The sequence below is a fragment of the Chanos chanos genome, chromosome 7, assembly GCF_902362185.1.
Source record: "Chanos chanos chromosome 7, fChaCha1.1, whole genome shotgun sequence".
In the NCBI taxonomy this organism is placed as follows: Eukaryota; Metazoa; Chordata; class Actinopteri; order Gonorynchiformes; family Chanidae; genus Chanos; species Chanos chanos.
This window is the reverse complement of record NC_044501.1, coordinates 33,044,896-33,057,989: the sequence shown is the minus strand read 5'-3', so window position 1 is coordinate 33,057,989 and position 13,094 is coordinate 33,044,896. Positions and strand designations below refer to the sequence as shown.

At 42.6% G+C, this 13,094-nt stretch overlaps 1 long non-coding RNA gene across 1 annotated transcript in view; it reads right to left on the bottom strand.

Moving 5' to 3' along the window:
* LOC115816550 (uncharacterized) overlaps positions 1–4,039 on the bottom strand; it is a 6,837-nt gene extending 2,798 nt beyond the window's left edge. The window contains exons 1-2 of the long non-coding RNA XR_004025410.1: positions 3,980–4,039; positions 1,155–1,558 (exon numbers count right to left, since the gene is read on the bottom strand). This is a non-coding gene — a long non-coding RNA (uncharacterized LOC115816550). The remainder of the gene's footprint in view (positions 1–1,154; positions 1,559–3,979) is intronic.
* Positions 4,040–13,094: the final 9,055 nt, after the last annotated feature.

Sequence of the window (13,094 nt, the reverse complement as noted above, 5' to 3'; positions counted from 1 at the left end):
GTCAGGTAGGGTAGAGCAGGGAAAAATGGAAAATGTGTAGAGCAGCGGTCCCCCAGGAACAGGATTAAGAACCACTGCTCTGGCAGTATTGGACAGTTTTAACCGCTACATGTATTGCTGTCTATATTATGGTGATCATCTGTATCTACAGCTGGAAAAACTTCTGCAGAAGGTACAATCACCGCTCAAATATGCATAGATGTGCACATGTAGATGTGAGTTTTTACCCCTCTCTCTACACGTGCAAGCACACACACACACACACACACACACACACACACACACACACCACGGTGAATGCCAGTGGAGACTGGAATAAAGTTACAAATTTAGGAAACATTTACAGTGGATAGAAAATGAGTACACACCCTTGAACAATTTTCAGATTTAGTTGCCCTATAGCCTGTAATTACAATGCAATAAATCTATGTGTTTTTCCTACTAATATTCACACAGTACTTAGCCATTTCAAAGCGAAAAACAAATTATAAAAATTTTCGAACATTAATTAAAAATAAAAGACTGCAGTAACTTGGTTTGGCAAGTATACACCCCCTTACTGAAGCATCCCTTAAACTATCTCAGGAATAACCAGCCTCCCTCAAGATCGCACAATAGCTCATTTTTCCCACACCTGTGTGGAATCACAGCACTTCACTTGATGACGTTAATAAAAACAGCTGTTCACCCTGGTCCCTCTGTTTGGAAGAGCAGTCTCACACAAACACAGCAGCATGGGCTCCAGAGAGCTCCCAAAACAAGTTGCGGAAAGGTACACATCAGGTGAGGGATATAAAAAGATTTCCAAGGCACTGAGGATACATAGGAGCACTGTTAAAACCATCATTGGGAAATGGAAAGTGCATGGCACCACCTACAGTCTATCAAAATCAGGGAGTCCATCTAAATCAGATGACCAGGAGAGAAGACACCTGGTCAGAGAGGCTACCTGGAATCCAATGGAAACTTTGAAAGATCTACAGGGTTTTATGGCCAACAGAGGGAAACATGTGCATCATAAAACAATATCAGCAGACATACATAACGGATCAGCCACCAGGTGTCCAGGTAAGAGCCACTGTTCATGTTCCTACAATGGATGTGCATACAATAAACCATACATTATCATGAAATTAAAGAAAAGAAATACTCACAGACGTTTGTGGGCCAGTAGCAGGTGGAGGCATACAAAGATTCCAAGATGCATTGAGTTCATTTATGCTGCACTTCAGGAAATGTAATTGCTTACATGAGGTTAGGATGGAAAATTAAACACTTCTTTCCAACACACCAAGCCATTCGCAACGGAGGTGACACTCGAGTTAACACATTTAGTACAGTCTATGAAAGACAGTGTTTTCTTTGCACCCTGCCAAATTCAGTCTTCAGCAGGTATGTCAGTGTTACAGATATCTGTGTTTGACTGTGTCTCAAACTGACCTTACATGAAAGAGCTCAAGGTTTCTATGGTTTCCTGTTTTGTTCGTGTCAATGTGCATTTTGGCTGTGAGATGTTGGCCAGTGCTGACACTATCTCAAACAGCTGGCAGCAATTGATCTGTTCAAATATGAAAAAAAAGAAAGAAAGCAAAACATATTTTCAGCATTTTCCATGAAACAAAGGCAGCACATATAAACCAGAGATAATCAGATTATGGTGATATGCTGACAGTAGTAGAAGAACTCATGTTTCTGCTACAGTAAAAGTATTTTCTTGAAATCATACACCCCCTCCCCCCCACACTCTCACACAGCACAGTTTCTCACACTCAAGATTTCCTCTCTGTACTAACTGAAACTACATTAAGTAATCAAATGTCACTAATACTTCCAACTGCCAACATGTGGCATTTTAGTGGTTGCCAACATAAATTAATTATCATTATATGTAATAAGCATATTCTGTTTTCCTTTTGTTCATTCATGGCCCATGCCGCAGTTCAGCTGCTCATTCTTGACCTGAAAGGATTTTCTCTTTAATAAACCTAAATTAGGAACACGAAGAAGAGCTGTCCGAACCAGCAGCCACAGACATGTCTACAAATATGATGTCTCACGGCTCTTTTCCTCATTTGCAGATGAAACCTTCATATTTTTCACTTTTCTGACATCACACCTTGTGATCACAAATCTTTAAGCATGTCCTGGATTAAGACAATACAATATTTTCATAAATGAAGAGAACTGTATTTGCTGTTTCCACTCCTCTTTTCCTATCATCACAAATTAATAAACTACGTCATTTAAAATCGAGCCTACTACGCCTGTATCACCTGGAGTGAGTTGGTCTGAAAATAGTTTGAGGGAGGCTGCTGAAGACCGCTGCGATAAGATATGGCAAATTTCTTTTTGTTCTCGCCTGCTGAGACACTAGGTAAATATTCTCTTGACGTCAATCCTTAAAAGCTTAAAAAAAAATCTGGAACTCTAGCCATGGATCGACTCAAAAGAATGCGCATTACAACACGCATTTATCCAGGCAGTTGTTAGGTTTTATAAAGCGCTCCCTCTCTCTCTCTCTGAAAGGTTTTATAAAGCTCTCTCTCATATGTGCCCGTTGTCATCTGTCATGTGATATCCGCTGTCACGCGACAAAAATGTTTAAAAAGGTTTACAGTCACAGACACCGCTGCCTTTATAAACCTATCTGTCGTCTATACGATAATGTCAAAGCTGTGAAAGAACAGATTTTGATAGCGGGTCAAACAAAATGCTGCTGAAATCGCAAGACATTTCCTGTGACACAGGAAACGTCAGTTTTTCCATTCATTATTCAGACCGCCTTCGCCGTGTGTGCAATGAGCGAGACAATTTCGAATCAACCCAATTTTATACATCCTATTCACCACTCACAAACTTCTGCTGATTTGTCTAAATATTACACACATTTCGGACTATTCCACTTACAGTCAAAAACCTACCACCGAGTAAATAAGGTTTTATATATATATATATATAAACTTGTTTTCGTTATTGCTCTAGCTACTTTTTCTGCCTGGTTTGTGTTTGAGATGCTCATGCGAGTTCTGAATTTCAAAGCAAAAGGATTCCTTCCCTCTTTATACGTTTTCAACTATGAAAATGATCAGACGTTGCACTTTCGCATTATTTTCACAGGGAGGCGACATTACGCAGTTGTCGGGCAGAAACTGGAGGAGAGACTTTTGACTTTGCAATACATGGGCTAATAAATGTTTCACTTATTGTGAGATTAAATAGTGCATAAACTCTGCCCATACCCGCCCCCCCCCCCCTCGCTCTCTCCGTGGTACGTCCTGTTTCTCATATGGCGTTCCATCGTCTGTTGCTGGTCGTTTCATGCAATATCTTATCATAGGTAATTCTTCCCTTTGTATGGACAACAGGTTGCGTGTTGATTTACCTGGGAAAGTGATCTTACTGTGCTGACAATCTCGCTGCGTGCGCACTTGGAAAAATGTGTCGCTTAGGCCCATTCTTTCACATTTTAAACGCATTTGGAGTTGGACGGCGGGATCCTGCATGACTACAGGCTGAATATTTTAGTGGTCAAGGCCTGTGCTGTATATGGATGGCCTGTTGTGTCGTACAGTAAATAACATGGTCTTTACGTTCTGGACTCACTTTAATATTAAATAAAATAAAAACAGGCTACGTAGCAAGCGAGCAGACATGTACTGGGTGCAAGACACTTTTTCTACTACCAAGTGTAAAATTAGGATCCATCAATCTATTACACTTGAACTCCTCTTCACACAAAGCTCCACCTAGCGACTAGGAATGAAACACTACATATCCCCCTTAATAGGAGAGGACATACAGAACTAAGCAGTATCTTTCAACTCTTCAAATCAAAGGCACTTTTCTTTACTATTGTCTTTTAGGAGGATTTCCCAAAAAAAATGAACAATGAGTTAACAGTTTCAACATCTATATTTGTACTCATTGAGATCAGTTAGACTACGTCAAGAGTTTTCCGTCCCTGCAAGAGGTTACTCACAAGACAAAGTCCTTAGTCCATTTAGGTGCTCTCCTAAATCTGACCGGTCTGGCAGGTGGTGTGGGTACATCTGTTTGTGGTGCAGGTGGTGTGTGTGGTGTAGCTGGTGTAGTTTCAAAGTCCAAAGGCGACAGCTCACTGTGACCCCATTTCCCCAAAGAGAGACCAGTGCAAGCTAAGATGCGTTCCAGCAGGGTCCACAGCAGGTAGTAGTGATGCGTGGGTCAGGGTTACTACCCGCACCCACCTGACTCGTTATGAGAGCCAGTGCGCACCGCCCGACCCGCAAAAATATGCGTTAATCAACCACCCGAACCCGACCCGACCCGCAAACCGCCAGCTTTACCCTGTATACCGATAGCATTCACATAGAGTAAGAAATAACGTTTTCTTATTTAGTGCACGTTTCAAAAAGGACAAACACTCGTGTAGACGACAAGGTTTTGTATGAGCCACCGTGGGCTACAGCAAAGTGAGCAGTGTTGCACTATTTTGTTTTTGGGCTGTTTGCCCAAACGTTACACTGATTGCAAGGCATAGCCTATTGTATCTTAGCCTCATAGCGTCTGGTTCTAGGCGACTAAATAAACAGACGAATTGTTCCCAACGGTATTATTTATTGTTGAGTAGCAGCAAAACAAATAGTATAGTAGCCTACATAGTAGCCTACATGTGTAGGTCTATACTGTCTTTTTTAGCCTAGTGTTTGGCTGCACTGTGTAGAAAAAGAATGGAGTCCACAGTTCCAGGATTTAACCTCTTTCGATGCACCACAACATGAATGCCGACTCAGGTTTGATGTACCTGTCTTATGGCCATCATATCTGTACAATGCCACACAACTCAAGCATATAACGTAGTCTGTAATGGTGTCATCGGACAGGACAGCCTGCCCAAATCTCTCCCATACCTTACTTTTTTGGCTCACTTTGCGTGCAACCTTAGCATTGCCCATTTTTCACCTTTCTCTGATTAAGTTGACCTTATGATCAATGGTAGCATCTTCTTTCTGACAAAAAAAAAAAAAGTTTTGACGTGTATAATCTGAACAAAAGCTATGGATACCACTTGGGCAAAAACTCGTAGGTGAAGCCTATTATCAACATTCTAAAACACATGCATTGACCAAAACCTAAGAATTTTACTCTCTTATACTTGTATAATGAGATGTAACAATAAAGGGAATCTTGAATCTTGGCTCTTTAAAACCACATTCACAAATTCATGATAAAGCTACTCATGTGCTATTAGGCCAGGCTATAATGATAAGTTATGGCCTGGCCTATGCATTATAAATTATAGTCTGGGTACAGAGAGATGTGTGATAGATGTGGGGAGGTTGGGGGGGGAGAGAAGGTGGAACGCAGACTAGTAGTTCAAGTTCAAGTTTTAGTTTTATTTGTCATATGTAGGTTAACATAGGGTCAACAGTACAATGAAATGTACTGGACGAGAAAAACAGGTCAACTTAGCAATAAGAGCACTAGTCTTAAGAATAGTAGTGAGATAAAAGATTGAACTAAAATAACAAAATTAAAATAAATAAAAAAGGTATAAAAGAGTGATAAAAGATCAAAATTGAAAAGGTGTGAAGAATAAACATAACAAAATATAAAATATAACACTATGTACGTGTATGAAGAAGACTTAAAATTTAAAGTAAAGTGGCACGTGTAAACAACAGTATTGCACATGGGGGTATGTAGCAACTTTATGTAAACAGTGAAGTATCAGGGCAGTAGTTGTGAACAGTAAACAGTGAACAGCGCAGTAGGCAGTAACCAGTGCATGTAAACAGTAGCAGTGCCAGTAAAGTAAACAGTGCATGTAAACAGTAGACAGTGCCAAAAAGCAGGTAGGCCAGTCTGCAATGTGGGATGTTAGATGTGCGAGTTGAGGAGCCTGATGACCTGGTGGTAAAAACTGTCCTTAAGTCTGGTGGTATGTGCAGCCATGCTCCTGTATTGTCTGCCAGACGGTAACAAGGAGAACAGTCTGTGTGCTGGGTGGCTGCGGTCCGTAATGATGCTGTGTGCCTTCCGCAGGCACCGCTGGTGGAGGATATCCTGAATGCCTGGGAGTCTGTTGCCAGTGATGTGCTGTCTGTGCCACCTCCGCCACTCTCTGCAGTGATTTGAGGTTGTGCGCAGAGCAGTTCCCATACCAGACCGTGATGCAGCCCATCAGCAAGCTCTTGATGGTGAACCTGTAGTAGTTCGTGAGGATGCTGGGGTTCAAGCCAAACTTCCTCAGTCTTGTCAGGAAGTAGAGCCGCTGGCAAGCCTTCTTGACCACAGTGTCCATATGTAGCGACCCGGAGAGGTCCTCGGTGATGTGTATACAGAGGAACTTGAAGCTGCTGATCCTCTCAATCTTAACTAAAAATGCCAAGTCCAAAATTATTCATTCCCCTTGGAATTGTCGCAAATTTTTGAGAAAATGCAAACTTCTAGACCAATCCAAATGGTCCTGGTAATTTCTACCATGCTCTAGAGCATTGTAATCAACTGTAAATTGAGATCAGCTCATGCAGTAGTTCTCTAGTCAGTTACTAGTCAATGGCTAAAAGTCTTTGGCCCTGGTTTACAAGGCCAAAGACTTCTATGTGGACAACGGTGTCACCAGCATAGCTACTACAGATGAAGCCATTAAGCTTGCTCAAGAACCACGTCAGCTTTGTGCCTCAGGTGGACTTAGACTGCACAAATTCGTGTCCAATGACAGAGCTGCAGAAAATGTGCAGGCATGGCATGGGTTGGAATGACCCCCACCCTGACATGTTGCAGCCAAGGTGGGAGCGTAGGAGGGGCGATCTGGTCATTGTGCCCTGGTCATGGGAAAATCCAGAGTTGCCTCAATCAAAGACACAACTATTCCCAGGCTTGAATTGACAGCTGCAGTTGTCTCAATTGCAGCAAGTAATATGCTCAAAGATGAACTGGGATATACAGATGTTGTAGAATACTTCTGGACTGACTCCCATGTAGTCTTGGGATACATCAACAACAAAGCACAAGGTTTTCACACATTCGTGGCAGAGTGCACAAGGTACATATTAGCTCAACTCCTCAGCAATGGAGATGTATCTCCACTGAAGGAAACCCTGCGGACCACGCTTTGAGAGGCATAAGTGTTGAAGGGCTTCTCACATCCAACTGGTTAACAGGTTTCTGTGGGAGATGGATATACCTCCTGTTGCAGATGTTATTACAGAACTAGCAATAGGAGACCCTGAAGTGAAAAAAGCTCAGACACTGAGCACACAAACAGCAGAGCGAGCCAGTCTCTCAGATCGTGGTCTAAAGCTATTCAAACAATAGAACATATTCATCGTCGGACCAAGAAGGACAAGTCAAACAGTCTCAGCAAAGTAGTGGAACGTGAGACTGCTCAACGCATCATAATCAAGGATTTACAGAGACAAGTGTATCCTGAAGAAATAAAGTCACTGAGCAAAGGAATCTGACTTTCACTCTGCAGTAAGCTGTATCACTTTGACCCCTTCCTGGATCAAGATGAACTGCTCAAGGTGGGAGGACAGCTTTCTACGCTGCATCACTCCCTTACTCAGTCAAACACCCCGTGATTATCCCCAAAGATCATTGATTATTGCTCAAATTGATAATTGCTCATTATCATGAGAAGGCCAGGGACCAAGGCAAAGGCCTCACCATTAACAAGATCAGATCAAATGGCTACTGGGTTCCAGGAGTCAACAGAGTTGTGGCATCCTATGTGCATCAATGTGTGACATGTGGAAAGCTCAGGAGACCCACAGAAGAACAGAGAATGGCGGATCTTCCCTCAGAGCGTGTAGATCCATCACCACCATTTATATACTGTGGAATGGATTGTTTTGGCCCATTTCTCACCAAACAAAGGCGTAAAGTATACAAAAGATACGGTCTTCTGTTCACATGTTTTTGCTCCCAAGCTGTTCATGCTAAGATGCTGGATGCCATGTCTACAGATTCCTTCATCAACAGCTTGCACTGCTTCAGTGGCATATGGGGATCAGTACGTCAGATTAGATGTGACCAAGGCAGTAACTCTGTAGGAGCTAAGAATTCACAGAAGCTCTCAAAGAGATGGACACTGATTGCCTGAGAACATTTTTAGCCAAGAAGCATTGTGACGTCAACTTGAATGCATCTCATTCAAGTCATGTGGGTGGTGTCTGGGAAAGACAAACCATAGCTGTGAGAAGTGTCCTTGGTTCCACTCTGTCACTTTCCCCTGTTAGGCTGGACAATGCCTCACTTTGCACTTTCTTCTACGAAGCTATGGCTATTGTAAACAGTCAACCACTCACTGTGGACAATCCTAACAGCCTTGGATCCCTCACCCCAAATCACCTGCCTGTCACAGCCTTTCAACCACTTAGCAAGTTCATCAGGGAAGACATGTATGCACGTAAGAGGTGACATCATATTCAATATCTAGAAGAACAGTTTTGGAGTTGATGAGAATATCTGAATATCTGCCCAACACTGCTACCAGACAGCACTGGCATGTTACAAGGAGAAATCTTCAAATAGGTGATATAGTCATTGAGAAAGTTGATGATCTGCCCAGGAATGAATGGCGGCTGGCGAGAGTTGTAGAGACTACCACTGATAAAGATGGACTTATGAGAAGAGTCAAGATATGTCTTGGAGACCAGAAACCACTATTCTATGGTAGTTTCTTTCTGCCTAGGAGAGTGTGTGTGATGCAAATGCTACAGTTCTCTCTGAGCCGTTGGAATAAGTGAGGACCACGCCCAGACCAGAGGTTGCGTTAGACTTTCTCGTTGTCCGTAATTTTGACGAACAGGGCGTAAAAATTCCATCATAGCCTATTATTACCTGTCATTTGCATTTTCACTAAAAACACTGCAGCCATTGTGCTTAAACAGGCAAATATGAACAATGCAATTTGACAAAATTAGACAATTACAATTAAAATTAGAGCCATGTGAACTCCTGTTCTGACTGAATCTGGTACTCCCTCTTGACCTCCTTGCTGCCACTTGCTTGCCCTGTAACATAAGCTGCTGCTGCTTGATAAACGTTATCAGTATTACTTGCTTGTCCTTCATCCTCCACCGCATCAATGCCTCCTTTTTAACCGTGTTTATCAACGCCATCACAATTATTGGGCTTTTTAAAGAAACTTTGGACACTCAGCTGCCCTGACATTTGGTATGTAGCGATATAGCATACCAATGCGAAGGCTAAAGCCAGCTAGACAACAAGGTCATGCTTGTGAGATCAAAGACAAGACTAGACAATAGCTAATTAATATGCACACTCACCACCAACTGGACAGGGGTGTGAATTACTTAAAGTTACGGTAGATCACCCTCAGTGTTCGGTTCTGTCAAAATGGCGGATGGCCTTCAGAATTTTCCGTCATTGTTAAAAATATTCAGTCAATAACGGAAAATATTCGGTTAATGCGACCTCAGGCCCAGATCATAATCTGATGCGTCCGTTGTGGGCAGTTCTGGGTTAAACGTGGAGAGCGCAGGGCTATTCACTATGCAGGGCTATGTCAATAATATAATAATAATATTAATAATAATCTTAATAATATAAGTTTATTTAAAGCCCATATCTGGCGAGCCCATATCTGGTGAGCTATTGTCATAGCTTCGTGTAGGGTCAGTGGTACCTCCAGTAGTAAGCACTTCTTGATGCGCATTGAATTCGTCTAGTTCTTTTAAAGCAGCAATGAACTAGTCTGCAGTCTCACCTGGGCACTGGCTACATTGTCTGAAGCCATAGCATTCAGCTATGGCGCTCACTTTCGGTGTAAAAAAAATCATGAATAGACTCTGAAGCTGTGCTGTACTTCTCATCAGCAACCGTCATTGTATAGAAAAGTCTCCGACCCTCCATGCCCAAACAATGGATAAGCAACACGCAGATCCAGCATGCAGGAGCACAGTGCGCACCTGGACAAAGTTCTGGAAAAGACAGAGAGAGCTGGATTGAAGTGAAACAAAGACAAATGTCGCTATAGACAACAACAGCTACACTTCCTGGGACACGTGGTGAATGAGAGAGGCATACAGCCGGATCCAGAGAGGGTCAAGGCAATAGCAGACCTACTGGCCCTAATAAACATGAAAGAGCTGAAACAAGCACTTGGAATGATTAACTATGTGGGGAAGTACATATCCCAGCTTGTGACTATCGGGGGGCACTCTATGACCTCCTTAAGACCAGCAGTGCATGGACCTGGGACCAACCACAAGAGAGAGCCTTCCAAAGCTTGAAACAAGCACTGATGAGCATAGCAGTACTGGCATATTATGACCCAAACAGACCAACGGCTGTATCAGTGGATGCTAACAGCTATGCGCTGGGAGGGGTGCTTCTCCAACGACATGAGGATTGTTGGAAATCCGTTGCTTACTGCTCAAGAAAACTCACAAGGATAGAGCATAGCTCACAAGCTCTGCACAGATCGAAAAAGAGTGCCTGGCAGGGGCCTGGGCATGTGAGCATTTTGGTAAATATCTGAGTGGCATGGATCGTTTCAAACTGACAACCGACCACAGACCCTGGTCCCCTTGATCAACACCAAAGACCTGGACACGGTACCTATCAGGTGCCAAAGACTGCTCCTCTGGCTGTTGAGGTTCAACGCCGCAGCTGAGTATGTACTGAGTAAGACACTGGTGCTGCTGTTATGTTAACTCCATTATAAGCACTTTGCCAACATCCGTGCAGAAGCTGGATGAGATCAGTAGAGCCACACTATCTGACAGTGAACTCCAAGCAGTAGTAAAACTAGTAAGAAATGGATGGCCAGACCACACTAGCCATCTACATCCCTCAACAAGAGACTATCACTGCTACAGATGTGAACTCTCGGAGAGTGGTGGGCTAGTCACTATGGGAAGCCACATAGTTCATACCTCAATCAATGAGGGAGAAGATACTAAGAAAATACATGAGGGGAACCAGGTCCTCTCCAAATGTAGTGAGAGGGCACAAGCATCTGTGTGGTAGCCAGGCCTATCAGCTGATTTTATGCAAAGACTGGAGAGATGTGAGTTCTGTTGTGAAAATAAGACAGCACAGAGAAAACAACTGCTAAACCCAAGTCCTCTACCAGACAGGCCCTGGCAGAGGGTTGGAATGGACTTGTGTGAACACAAACGGATGAAACTACTTGGTAGTTTCTGATTATTACTCATGCTACCTTGAGATACTGGAATTGTCTTTTACTACAGGAGACCAAGTGGTGGCGAAGTTGAAGGCTACCTTTGCCAGGTATGGGATCCCTGACACAGTCTGCTCAGATAACAGACCACATTATTCATAGGACAGAATAATGTTCAGGTTTAATAACATTCCTCTGGATTTGTGACAAAGGGTGGGATTAGAAAAAAGGGGAGGAAGGTGTCAAGAATGTATGTATGAGTGTCTATCTTTACTTACAGTTCAGTTATGTTGTGTATCCAGGGTTGACAGGAAAGCATCCATCTGGGGGGAGTCCCAGGATTGGCAGATACCTGGGGGGAGAGTCATGGAGACTTGCAAAAGAGTACACATGTTGAATACTAGGTCACCTTACGTTCTGCACAGTTAAATAATAAAATGAAAGTAAACTGGAATGAAACAGCTCTTGTTATTTGACATCTTGCACCCAGCAATTCTTCTTCTTTTTTTAATGTTTGTTGTGTTGGTTGGTGCTTCACAACCCCACATACTCATGCAAAGGAAAAGAAATTGAGTGCTTTTGTTCTTTATTTCTGCCTCCTTCTCCACTCATTCATTTGGCTAATCTGTGGGATCCTCTGCCCACAATATATTGGGGTAGGACTAGTTGGCTTTGTGACCCTTAATACTGCCACCTAGTAGCCACATTTAGCGTAGCTGGCATGATAAGACAGAGGCCATTCAATTAATTATTTTTTTCCTTTGGCTTGGTGGTTCGTGGTGGTTCTGTATCTGTTTGGTGGTTTTCAGTCATTCAGACAATTTCTTTTTAGTTTGGGGGTACAACAGCATGCAATCATGCTGGAAAATCCCTTCGCAAAACTCCGAATACATCTTAAGATCTAAGTAAGCACATACTTAGAACCCAGGCAAGCATGTACACATACGCACACGCAGCGAGAACGCCAGCATGATAAAAATCAGTTTTCCAAGGAAACTAACCGTCTATCTGTTATTTATAAAAGGGAAGAGTTAACTACGATAAGATATTGCACACATGCTTCCAACAGATGAAAAAATGACATACAAGAAACAGAATATACCAAATGCAGAAATTCCCCCCATACACGATAGAACCCCAAGAGCATGACAGCCATTGCTTAAATTTGATCTGTAGTATTTACAACACCCAAAACATCCATCCTCATACACAACAAAGACTGTGTGGTATGGCTAGTCTCTAGGATGCGTGGAATGTCATTTCCACATTAAAGAAAGATATTTTAAAAAATATCTTTTTATATTAAAAATACTTACATTCAGTTCTGATTACACTATCCAAACTCCTCTTCTCCTGTACCAGGTCCACTCCATAAAGAGCCCCCCCCCCCCTTCATTCATTCACTCACTCATTTTCTTCATTCATTTTCCAAGCCACTTATCCTAACTAGGGTCGCGGGGTGCTGGAGCCTATACCAGCGTTCGAGGGCGACTTAGAACGAATATGTAGTAAACAACAAAATACTGCCGCATTTATGCTACCCATCAAGCACACTTTAACCAGAGGTAGCGTAAAACGCATGCCCTGTCACAACAAACGCATAAAACTAGCTGGGTTTCCATCCGACTATATAATGCAAATTAATGTGTAAATTTCGCATCAAATCTTTTAAGGCAAAGAAAGAACATTGGACTTGCTTGGTTCTTGAGTACGCTACAGTTGCGGTAAGGGGTGTCTGACCTCTCATTCAGTTCGGCAGTAGGTTAAGAACGTGTAGGCTAGTGATTCACCGTGAGTAAATGTCCTGCCCGTTCAGTTTTGCCAAGACCCGTCCGAAAATAAATTTCTGGCTAAGCTTCTGTTAGATTTCGCAACAAGACGCTATGTTCAGGCAGCTCACGGAGTGAATTAGGTTATTGAAATGAATTTCTTCAGTTATAGCTGCGTTGTCTGTAAGATA